A 12795-nucleotide genomic window follows, 5' to 3' on the forward strand; every position below is an offset into this window, starting at 1 on the left:
AACCAGTAGGATTGTTCCTGCTTTTGGATGAAGGAGTTGCAAGTCCTGATTAATTAATATTTGGTATAGTGAAGCAGGCAACATACAGACTTCATACTGCCTTCACATTTGAATGATTGTAGCATTCAGCTAAAACATAACCCATGCTGCTGGCAGACGGTACACTCAACATGTGCTTCAGCTGCCTGCACTTCTTGAAGGCAGACTGTCCCTCTTTAAGGGGACCTGCACTCATTGCACAGAAACTGCCTGGAATGCAAATAATTATTAGGAGAAGGACTTCAATCTAGGTAGTTGCAGGAGGAGGTCGGTGATATTTCTATCGGTGGTGGTGGAGGGACTGGAGGTCGTAAGGCAGCACCTTCAGATGGGAATGGGAGGAGGTGTCTAGGTGGCCAAGGAGATCAATTCCTGTAGCCTGACAAAAAGGCCTGGCAGTAGTGCTACAACAAGTCCCGTGACCTTACACAGGTCTCCAAATGACATTTCCTATCTCCCGCACCAACAACAACTTGTGATGCTCAAAACACTATACCCCCATCACTCACCCATCATCAATCTCAATAAATCAGGACTCAGACATTCAGATGCTCTGCCTTGCCCTCACACACACACCTCTTGCAAACTAACAAATAATTATGGCAGACATACCATAAAACACACTGCAATACTCTCACTGATAATCTGTCTTTTCTCTTCCTGTAACTACAGTGTCCATAATTGTAGCAGCCTTTCTGTGGACCCGTCCTAAAATTCATTTGAACTGCCTGTCAGGATGCAGCAACGCACCCTTCCAATACCAGTAAGTTAACTAAAGAACTGCAAGGACACACCACAATACCTCTATAAACTTTACAAGTATAGAAGTAAATCCCATCTGTAAGTTGGGTGGCTTGTCTTTTAAATAACACTTGTTGGGTGGGGAGAGGGTCCCTCATGCAGCTGAATGAAATGGCATTTACTGGACTTGTACAGTACCATTTTGCAGAGCATGTGTCCAATCAGCCTGAGAGGCTACCCATTGTCAAAGCTTGAGAGTAACCCGCCACATCTGTGCTAGAACCCTTATTGACATGGGACTCTACACTGGAGTGCTGAAAATGACTGCACTTGCCAATTTAAAGGGATGTGGCCTCTGCACGACTGGCTCAAGAGCAATATGGAGCCAAATTTTGCAGTTTGCCCATCTGAGTGAGGATTGTGCAATCTGTTTTAATATTTATTTATTAGTGTTACAAGTAGGCTTACATTAACACTACAATGAAGTTACTGTGAAAATACACTTAGTCACCACACTCCGGTGCCTATTCGGGTACACTGAGGGAGAACTTAGCATATCCAATGCACCTAATCACATGTCTTTCGGACCGAGGGAGGAAACCGGAGGACCCGGAAGAAACAAATGCAGACATGGGGAGAACGTGCAGACTCTGCAGACAGTGACCCAAGCTGGGAATCAAATCTGGGTCATTGACGCTGTGAGGCAGCAGTGTTAACCACTGTGCAACCGTGCCACCCCGTCTGATTGGTTGAAGAGCCTCACTGTTACTTAAACCGGTCACACAATCCACAGATGTCCTCTAGAGGGAGCCACGGCTAGATCAACTGCTGAATGGTAGCTCAAAGCCCTCTGAAAACTTTATGGACCACTCTCAGTGAGGTGAAAGGTGAGAGCCATTTCTTTGCCACTGACTGCAAAATACATGCTATATTTATTTTCTTATTTAACGTTGATTATGTTCTCACAGGACACAAATATTTCAGTGCACTTCACCCAATGCTTTGTTCTGTCGGCAGAAAGGTAGTGAAATTATCCTGGGGCCCCTCAATGAAGTTGTGCATGGGCACCTGTAGCATAGGAAGATTTTATGTTGCTCCAAAATTTAAAATGTCAGCATTTTCTCGTGTTCGTACCTTTCCATCCTACAGCTGGATTCCTCGCTTCAAGGCAAAATTATGCAGGATGCAGCCGGTGATGCCTATTATACTGCGTACTGCACATGAGAAGCAGAACTGTCCAGACGGTGGAGTTGTGCTTTCAATATTCCAAATTGTATCTCACTGTGCCCTCACTGAGGAATCCTGACTGAGATCATTAACTGGGTATGGGGAAGAAATTCCTCATCTCCCAGGTCATCTGATAAATGACAAAATGAGTTTGTACAGAGGAGGACAGCTTTGTTATGAACACATTACGGCAAGTCCCAGGTTACTTTGGGTTGATGTGCAGGGTTTCATATCTTTGATCCCACCTAATTGTGCACTTAGCGCGTGGGACCATTTTCTGTTCATGTAAGTCACTGGTTTTCTGAGACCCATATTTGCAATCCACTGCTTCTTGGAACCGTGCCACTTTGAAAAAGCACAATACACTCTCCTGTTGAGAACCTGATTTCAGGGGAGAATGAAATAAATTGGCCAACACTCATGAACAATGCAGCAGTCACCTGCTGGTTGCAATAGTGGACTGGAATGAAATACACTCCAGCACTAAACTGGAAGCAATTGATGCATAAAATGTCAGTATTGTTTATACTTTCACCTTCATGGATAAGCAGCAGAACTCCATTTGCAGCACTCCTCTTAGTTAAATATTTCCAAAAACAATTATTTGAGTATAATGGATTTTCACCTCATTAAGATAGACATATAATATGTATTATTTAAAAATGGACATCCTGCAAAGCCTGAGTTCTACAAATTGATCGTATTGGTAAATATTTCAATTAACATGTGAACAAAGTGATATTATTTTATAATACAAAATTTGACATCAAATATTTGTCCAAGGAAGCTAAGTAGCAGTTCAAAGATGGTAAACTATCAAAATATTGCTACTATATTGAGAATGGAAATGATATAGTCAATGTTAATATTTAAAATTGAATGCCATTCCTAACATTGATATTCAGTCTTCTGAGCTAACTAATATACTTCTATCAGATCGAACTGTTATTCAGGGTCATTATAGCATTGAACCCTTGCACAGAGTTTCATTTCATGACTACGACATTATCAACATCGTTCTTGCCCTCGATGCTTATTTCAGCCTCGTGACCGTGAGCACAATTTGCACTGGCAGCTGGCAATTTATTGAAGAGTGCACCATTGTGCTCTGAGCGCTTGTAATTATCCCTTTACCAGGTCAGTCAGAAATGTGAAGTTGTTGAGTACCTATAAGATGTAATCAGATAGACCCTTGATAAAAGCATTCAGCTCTGTATTGCTTTATGAGCAACTTTCAACCTGTCATTTAGATGTTTAACATCAGACTTGCAGCAGAACAAAATGCATGAAGCCACCTGTATTGCTGGATCTTTTGGGAAACTAGGCATCGTGAAATATTTGGTGATGGAGCAAAGAGTCAGAATATGGAAAGTGGATGGAGTGGAATAGTAACGTACCAATCAGGAAAGAGATTGGGAACTATTGTGAAAATATCATTGAAACCATTAGGCCAGTGTGCGGTTGCAATGAAAACAAGTTAGCAGGTTTTTTTGGCAGAGGAATGGAGTGCAAATCAAAAACAGTATATTCTTACTGTATAAGAGCAATAAATTGAGGGTGATCCATGTGGCTCAAAGTAATGAGGAATTTATGGCAAACGATATAAAAGAACAAAGAAAATTACAGCACAGGAAAAGGCCCTTCAGCCCTCCAAGCCTGCACCGACCATGCTGCCCGACTTAACTAAAACCTCCTACCGTCCAGGGAACATATCCGTCTATTCCCATTCTATTCATGTATTTGTCAAGACGCCCCTTAAAAGTCATTATCGTATCCGCTTCCACTACCTCCCCCGGCAACGAGTTCCAGACACCCACCACTCTCTGTGTAAAAAATCTGCCTCGTACATCTCCTGTAAACCTTGCCCCTCACACCTTAAACCTATGCCCCCTAGTAATTGAATCTTCCACCCTGGGAAAAAGCTTCTGACTATCCACTCTGTCCATGCCTCACATAATCTTGTAGACCTCTATCAGGTTGCCCCTCAACCTCCGTCGTTCCAATGAGAACAAAACAAGTTTCTCCAACCTCTCCTCATAGCTAATGCCCTCCATACAGGCAACATCCTGGTAAATCTTTTCTGTACCCTCCCCAAAGCCTCCACATCTTTCTGGTAGTGTGGCGACCAGAATTGAACACTATATTCCAAGTGCGGCCTAACTAAGATTTTATAAAGCTGCAATATGACTTGCCAATTTTTAAACTCAATGCCCCGGCCGATGAAGGCAAGCGTGCTGTATGCCTTCTTGACTACCTTCTCCACCTGCATTGCCACTTTCAGTGACCTGTGTACCTATACACCCAAATCTCTTTGCCTATCAATATTCTTAAGGGTTCTGCCATTGACTGTATATTTCCTATCTGTATTAGACCTTTCAAAATGCATTGCCTCACATTTGTCCAGATTAAACTCCATCTGCCATCTCTCCGCCCAAGTCTCCAACCGATCTATATCTTGCTGTATCCTCTGATAGTCCTCATTGCTATCTGCAAATCCACCAACCTTTGTGTCGTCCACAAACTTACTAATCAAACCAGTTACATTTTCCGCCAGATCATTTATATATATGATTATATAATATATTATATAATATATATTATATATATATATAATATATACATATATAATATATATATATTCATATATATATTAATATATATATTATATATTATAACAGCAAAGGTCCCAGCACTGATTCCTGAGAAATGCCACTTGTCACAGCCCTCCATTCAGAAATGCACCCTTCCACTGCTACCCTCTGTCTTCTTTGACTGAGTAAGAGTTTTAACAACACCAGGTTAAAGTCCAACAGGTTTATTTGGTAGCAAATACCATTAGCTTTTGGAGCACTGCTCCTTCGTCAGATGGAGTGGAAATGTGCTCTCAAACAGGGCACAGAGACACAAAATCAAGTTACAGAATACTGATTAGAATGCGAATCCCTACAACCAACCAGATCTTAAAGATACAGACAATGTGAGTGGAGGGAGCATTAAGCACAGGTTAAAGAGATGTGTATTGTCTACAGCCTGCAAGTCCAGGAGGCAAGCTGTGGGGGTTACTGATCATGTGACATAAATCCAACATCCCGGTTGAGGCCGTCCTCATGTGTGCGGAACTTGGCTATCAGTTTTTGCTCAGCGACTCTGTGCTGTCGTGTGTCGTGAAGGCCGCCTTGGAGAATGCTCACCTGAAGATCAGAGGCTGAATGCCCGTGACTGCTGAAGTGCTCCCCCACAGGAAGAGAACAGTCTTACCTGGTGATTGTCGAGCGGTGTTCATTCATCCATTGTCGTAGCGTCTGTATGGTTTCCCCAATGTACCATGCCTCAGGACATCCTTTCCTGCAGCACAACAGGTACACAACGTTGGCCGAGTTGCAAGAGTAGGTACCGTGTACCTGGTAGATGGTGTTCTCACGTGAGATGATGGCATCCGTGTCGATGATCTGACACGTCTTGCAGAGGTTGCTGTGGCAGGGTTGTGTGGTGTTGTGGTCACTGTTCTCCTGAAGGCTGGGTAGTTTGCTGCGGACAATGGTCTGTTTGAGGTTGTGCGGTTGTTTGAAGGCAAGAAGTGGGAGTGTGGGGATGGCCTTGGCGAGATGTTTGTCTTCATCAATGACATGTTGAAGGGTCTGGAGAAGATGTTGTAGGTTTTCCGCAAGACCTCTTCACCCACAGGACCTTCAACCGATGCTATGCACTAGATACATCAATGACATTTTCTTCCTTTGGACTCATGGTGAACAATTACTGAAACAACAATATGATGACATCAACAAGTTCCACCCCACCATCAGACTCACCATGGACTACTCTCCGGAATCGGTTGCATTCTTGGACACACGCATCTCCATCAAGGACGGTCACCTCAGCACCTCACTGTACCGCAAGCGGCCGATAACCTCACGATGCTCCACTTCTCCAGCTTCCACCCTAAACACGTTAAAGAAGCCATCCCCTACGGACAAGCCCTCCGTATACACAGGATCTGCTCGGATGAGGAGGATCGCAACAGACACCTCCAGACGCTGAAAGATGCCCTCCTAAGAACAGGATATGGTGCTTGACTCATCGATCGACAATTCCGACGCGCCACAGCAAAAAACCGCACCGACCTCCTCAGAAGACAAACACGGGACACGTTGGACAGAGTATCCTTTGTCGTCCAGTACTTCCCCGGAGCGGAGAAGCTGCGACATCTTCTCCGGAACCTTCAACATGTCATTGATGAAGACGAACGTCTCGCCAAGGCCATCCCCACACTCCCACTTCTTGCCTTCAAACAACCGCACAACCTCAAACAGACCATTGTCCGCAGCAAACTACCCAGCCTTCAGGAGAACAGTGACCACGACAGCACACAACCCTGCCACAGCAACCTCTGCAAGACATGCCAGATCATCGACACGGATGCCATCATCTCACGTGAGAACACCATTCACCAGGTACACGGTACAAACACTTGCAACTCGGCCAACGTTGCCTACCTTATACACTGCAGGAAAGGATGTTTCGAAGCATGGTACATTGGGGAAACCATGCAGACGCTACGACAACGGATGAATGAACACCGCTCGACAATCACCAGGCAAGACTGTTCTCTTCCTGTGGGGGAGCACTTCAGCAGTCACGGGCATTCAGCCTCTGATCTTCAGGTAAGCGTTCTCCAAGGCGGCCTTCACGACACACGACAGCACAGTCGCTGAGCAGAAACTGATAGCCAAGTTCCGCACACATGAGGACGGCCTAAACCGGGATGTTGGATTTATGTCACATTATCAGTAACCCCCACAGCTTGCCTCCTGGACTTGCGGGCCGTCCTGTCTGTAGACAATACACATCTCTTTAACCTGTGCTTAATGCTCCCTCCACCCACATTGTCTGTATCTTTAAGATCTGGTTGGTTGTAGGGATTCGCATTCTAATCAGTATTCTGTAACTTGATTTTGTGTCTCTGTGCCCTGTTTGAGAGCACATTTCCACTCCATCTGACGAAGGAGCAGCGCTCCAAAAGCTAATGGTATTTGCTACTAAATAAACCTGTTGGACTTTAACCTGGTGTTGTTAAAACTCTTACTGTGTTCACCCCAGTCCAATGCCGGCATCTCCACATCATGACTTCTTTGACTGAGCCAGTTTTGTATCCATCTTGCCAGCTCACATATGATCCCATGTGACTTCACCCTCTGCACCAGTCTGCCTTGAGGGACCTTGTCAAAGGCCTTACTGAAGTCCATGTAAACAACATCAACTGCCCTACCCTCAGCGATCATCTTCGTCACTTCCTCGAAAAACTTGATCAAGTTAGTGAGACACGACCTCCTCTTCACAAAACCATGTTCCCTCTCACTAACATGTCCACTTATTTCCAAGTGGGAATAAATCCTGTCTCGAAGAATCCTCTCCAATAATTTCCCGCCGCTGATGTAAGGCTCACCGGCCTGTAATTACCTGGATTATTCTTGCTACCCTTCTTGAACAAAGGAACAACATTGGCTATTCTCCAATCATCTGGGACCTCCCCTGTATGTGGAGATGCCGGCATTGGACCGGGGTAAGCACAGTAAGAAGTCTCACATCACCAGGTTAAAGTCCAAAAGGTTTATTTGGCAGCAGAAGCTTTCGGAGCATTGTTCCTTCATCAGGTGTGTGAGGACTTGTGTTCACAAACAGGGCATATACAGAAACAAACTCAATTTACAAGATAATGGCTGGAATGCAAGCCTTTACAGGTAATCAAGTCTTAAAGGTACAGACAATGTGAGTGGAGAGAGGGCCAAGCACAAGTTAAAGAGGTGTGTATTGTCTCCAGCCAGGACAGTTAGTGAGATTTTGCAAGCCCAGGCAAGTCGTGGGGGTTACAGATAATGTGACATGAACCCAAGATCCCGGTTGAGACCGTCCTCATGTGTGTGGAACTTGGCTATCAGTTTGGCTATCTGTTTGTGTGACTGGAGACCGGTGTCCGGTGGTATTCCCACATGAATCAGTGCTAGGTCCCTTATTGTTTGTGATATATATAAATGATATAGATGAGAACATGGGGGTTATGATAAGTATGTTTGCAGGTGACACAAAGATTGGCAGGGTGGTTAATAGTGAGGAAGAATGTCTTAGGTTGCAGGAAGTTATAGACTTGTTGATCAGATTCAATATTCTTTCCTTTTCTTTCTCTCATGCTTTTTCCCTTTTTTTTCCAAATGATCTCTTTTGAAAACAACATGACATCAGTTATTTTTTACTGTATGCATTAAGTACACTGACAATGCTAATAGTTTCAGTAAGATTTGAAAATGTTACCCTTTCTAAAGCAGTTTTAACAAAACACCTACAGCCATTGGAAGCTTTTCTCAGGAAGCTGTTGTTATTTTTAGTGTGAAGCTATTCGCAGAATGCCAAAATTTTGTTTATACACCTACCAGTGCAATTGTAAAACTGTCATAAGTGCAGGCTTTTATTACTGTCCTATGCTCAATCTGCTGTTCCTTTTTACTTATGTTGCTGTTTGCTGGTTACATTCCATGACACATTCTGTTCTTTTTCAGTTGAGCTTTATTAGATTCCAATATCAGAAAGAAACTATCTTTAGCCTACTTGTTGAATTGATTTACAGTTTCACCTAACGAGTGTTATGATGCTGTGAAGGACCATTAATGCTTAAAGGCAAATCTGAATGCCCAGCAATCGACCAAAAGAACTAAGCGACAAGATTTCATGTTCTCAAATGAATAAAAAGCATTTAAAAATGACTAGTGAGATAGTTAAGATGTTGGTTTTAATTTTCCAAAGTTCCCTAGATTCAGGGAAGATTCCATTAGATTAGAAAATAGTGTATGTAACTCCTTCATAAACAGGAAGAGAGAGAGAAAGCAGGAAACAGCTTAACATCTGTCAGAGGGAAAATCTTAGAAGCTATTATTAATGATGTTAAAGCAGGGGACTTGGAAAAAAATCAAGGTAATCAGGCAGAGTCAACATGGCTTTGTGAAAGGGAAATCATGTTTGACCAATTTATTGGAGTTCTTTGACAAAGTAACTAACATGTCCTGTGGCTCAAAGGGACCCTGGACCTACGAAGAGGACCAGAAATAGGTCATCCAATTTTTTTTAAAATTAGCAACTCTGGCTTTATCCTTGAGGGATGAATATTGGTCAGGGCACCAGGAAGAACTACCCTCTCTTTTTTGAAACAGTGTCATGGGATCTATCCCTCCACTTAAGGCAACAGTAGCCTTGTCTCACCTGAAAATCCTATTCCATTCCACATTGCAACAGTGTTGAAGTATGATGAAGCAATCATTTTCATGCAATTGAAATAGAATGATTTAACTAGGTAACATGCATTTCTCAACACTTCAGCTGTTGAATTGTGGAAGTATGCCTGTGTATATAACACACGATATGTAAAAGCTAAGTAAATCCTGGGCTTTATAAATAGAAGAATGGAGTACAAAAGCAAAGAGATTCTGATGAACTTTATGAAACACTTTTATTCATCTTAAATGCAGCGTGGTGTCCAATTCAGTTTTATTCTGTAAATTATGACTTAGATACTGAATATGGACGTTTCTCATTTTGTCTCAATAAATCTCTGCACCCATATTGAGATTGTCAAGTTTACTTATTAAGGAATAATTGGGGTAACCAAGAATTTAACAACATGAACTGTATTAGTCAACTTGGGGTCTACTCCTTCAAGCAGATCACCTTTTGGAAGTGATGATTACCTGTCAATGGTGTCACTCTGCTTGAACTCCTACCCATTGTTCCCCTGGGTTGAACTGCCAATAATCAGTTGCAGCAGATTGACATTGTATGAAAAGAAGACAAACTAAAACAAGGGTGGATTTTGCCGCTTGTCTATGTCATCAGGCAAGCTTGGTGGGTGCCCTATCCACATTGCATTTTAGACATCACTTGCAGATCAAACAGTGGGACCCAGGAAAGGATAGTGTCCCCACAAAGTCATTTATTAAAATATAAGACTATAAATGTAATTGTGAAACAAGCCCAATTCTACGCAGTCTTGTTGCAGTATTTGGATCAATACATTGAAACATTGCAAGGTATGCCAAGCACTTTATCAGAGCAAAAGGTTATCAAATTAGTGCTTAAATTACTGTGCCTAATTTGGCATAATATTCCACAGCTATAAATAAGGGCAAAAATATAGCACTGAGCCTTTGGTGTAACAAATCCTTCATGGTGATTTTGTTTGTATTTATGCAATTTATAAAAGGGGAAAATTAATGATTTAAAGGTCAGCATTGTGAATGGCGTTAAGTAGTGAATTAAAAAGGCTAATGCAATTATTCCAGCGTAATAGGAAAGACATTTGCTCTTACTGACATAGGAGAAAGAACCCAATTCATTCTTTTTATTTGATATTGCCAAGTTATTTAATCAGTCGTAAAAGCCTCAATGCTGAAATTATAACTTGGATTGCTGGAATGTTTTAAACCATTTAATGCTTGTATTGAAATAACAATTTTATATTAAAGCATTAATTATTCGTGCATTAGTTTCCATGCAATAGCATAACTTTAGAAACGTAGAAACATGGAAACTAGAAGCAAGAGTAGGCCATTTGGCCCTTCGAGCCTGCTCCGCCATTTATCTTGATCATGGCTGATCATCGAATTCAATATCCTGATCCCCCCTTTCTCCCATATCCCTTGATCCCTTTAGCCCCAAGAGCTATATCTAATTTCTTCTTGAAATCAGAAAACGTTTTGGTCTCACTACATTCTGTGGTAGTGAATTCCACACATTCTCCACCCCCTGGGTGAAGAAATTTCTCCTCACCTCAGTTCTAAAAGGTTTACCCCTAATCCTCAAACTATGAAGCCCTAATTCAGGACTCCCCCACCATTGGGAACATTCTTTCTGAATCCACCCTGTCTAACCCTGTTAGAATTTTGCAATTTGAGTCAGATCCTCTCTCACCCTTCTAAACTCCAGTGAATATAATCCTAACCGACTTAATCTCTCCTCATATGACAGACCTGCCATCCCAGGAATCAGCTGGGTAAACCTTCGCTGTAGTCCCTCTATAGCAAGGACATCCATCCTCAGATAAGCAGACCAAAACTGCACACAATACTTCAGGTGTGGCCTCACCAACGCCCTATACAATTGCAGCAAACATCCCTATCCCTATACTCAAATCCTCTCGCTATGAAGGCCAACATACCATTTGCCTTCTTTATTGCCTGCTATACCTGCACGCTTACTTTCAGCAACTGATACATAAGGACTCCAAGGTCTCATTGAGTATCCACCTTTCTCAATTTACACCCATTCAAGTAATAATCTGTCTTCCTATCATTGCTACCAACGTGGATAACCTCACATTTATCAACATTATACTACACCTGCTGTGCAGATGCTCACACACTCAGCCTGTCCAAATCACGCTGAAGCATCTCCGCATCCTCCTCACAGCTCCCCTCCCCTCCCACCCAACTTTGCATCATCTGCAAATTTGTAGATAATACATTCAGTTCCTTCTTCCAAATCATTAATATATAGAACCTTTGTTTTGTCTGATCATGATCGCGATTCATTCTTTATGTTCTGTCTTAGTTGATCATTTTCCTCTTCTTTTCTATTCTTTTTATTTAACATTGCCCAGGGAGAGCAAGAAGGGATTGGCCTCTGTCGTACTTGACTTTTTTGGGATGATCAACTTCTGATTCCCCCAAAAGTGTGCTGGTTGATAAAATGCAAGTTCTCAGAGAGCCTGCTTAAAATAGCCATTAGGCTTCCTGGGCCTACTAATTGGGGCCTAATATTTATTTTAGGATTCTTCTGTCAAATCCAACATAAACTGAAGCTAAATATGTTCTGCTCAGTTTTTCCCCAATCAGCAGTGTCCTTACCAGCAGCCTTTCAAGGGATGGGAAGCCATTGAAGACCTTGGACGGGACTTTCCTTTGCATGATCCATCCCCCGCTCACTATGATTCCCATGGCGGGCAGGATGGGAAAATTTCGGTCCTTGTAAATTTCTTGTTCTTTTCCTAATGTGGAGCCAGCAAGAGAAGGAATGTAGTTCTTGGCTCTGCAGCAATACCACAGAAACCCCATTCCACTCGCCTTCTCGCCTTCCCAGGTTTTACTTGTGGCTAGTTTTGTATTTCTGCTGCCCAAATCCAAATGAGCTGTAAGAACTGCCTTCTGGAAAACACTGAAAAATAGAAATAATTATGAGAAACGCTGATTACTCTAACTCTTGGAGGGAAATGTTAACATTGAACAGTGAGTGGGCTTAGGTGCAGGTGGGCGGTTAAATCTGTTGAGAACGTCAACACATCTGGAAGATGGCTCTGGCATGCCAACTTCAGATTGAACATGGGTTTGTTCAGTCAGTTAGTAATGAAAACATGTAATTTGCTCAATTGTAGCGATATTTTAACCCACAATCAATTTTAATGGTGCATCCACAGATTTCCCAGGCCTCCTGAAACTCACCATTGAAACCAAGGAGATATCAAATCATGGGGCTCATTAAAAGTTTAAAGTTTATTTATTAATGTCACGAGTTGGCTTACATTAACACTGCAATGAAGTTATTGTGAAAATCCCCTAGTCGCCACACTCCGGCGACTGAGGGAGAATGTAGCATGGCCAATGCACCTAACCAGCAGGTATTTTGGACTGTGGGAGGAAACTGGAGCATCTGGAGGAACCCAAGCAGGGGAGAATGTGCAGACTCCGCACAGACAGTGACCCAAGCAGGGAATCGAACCCGGGTCCCTGGCGCTGTGAGGCAACAGTGAGG

This window comes from Mustelus asterias, chromosome 7, assembly GCF_964213995.1.
Source record: "Mustelus asterias chromosome 7, sMusAst1.hap1.1, whole genome shotgun sequence".
NCBI lineage: Eukaryota > Metazoa > Chordata > Chondrichthyes > Carcharhiniformes > Triakidae > Mustelus > Mustelus asterias.